This window comes from Mastomys coucha, unplaced genomic scaffold, assembly GCF_008632895.1.
Source record: "Mastomys coucha isolate ucsf_1 unplaced genomic scaffold, UCSF_Mcou_1 pScaffold23, whole genome shotgun sequence".
NCBI classification, from domain to species: domain Eukaryota; kingdom Metazoa; phylum Chordata; class Mammalia; order Rodentia; family Muridae; genus Mastomys; species Mastomys coucha.
Window position 1 is genome coordinate 113,762,269 of NW_022196906.1, and position 334 is coordinate 113,762,602.

Here is a 334-nt window from a genome sequence, read left to right on the forward strand (position 1 = left end):
GCTAGCACCCCCCCCCCAAGAAAATACATAAAACTGGAGAGGTTCCTTATTTTAAAGTTAAAAATGTATGTACTGCGTTTTCAGTTAGAAAAATGGGACTTTAGAAGAAGATTGGATATTCTGGAAAGATTTTCAATCCATTAATCCATTAGCTAATTAGAGTCAAGCATCCACTGACTAATTGTTTGTTGTTTCTGATATATGAGAGACTCAATTTCCCATGAGGGAAAAAAAAACCCACCTCCCACGGGAACCATGAAAGCAAATGAGCAATTGTTCAAAGTTTGGTTTCCTCCTAATCTTAGGTTTCCCAGTTTAAGGGAGACTCACTCTG

General features: G+C 37.7%; 1 protein-coding gene across 1 annotated transcript in view; it reads right to left on the minus strand.

The window, feature by feature from the left end:
• Nucleotides 1-334, minus strand: part of LOC116073721 (sodium channel protein type 11 subunit alpha-like) — a 131,895-nt gene that overhangs the window by 62,957 nt on the left and 68,604 nt on the right. The window lies entirely within an intron of this gene.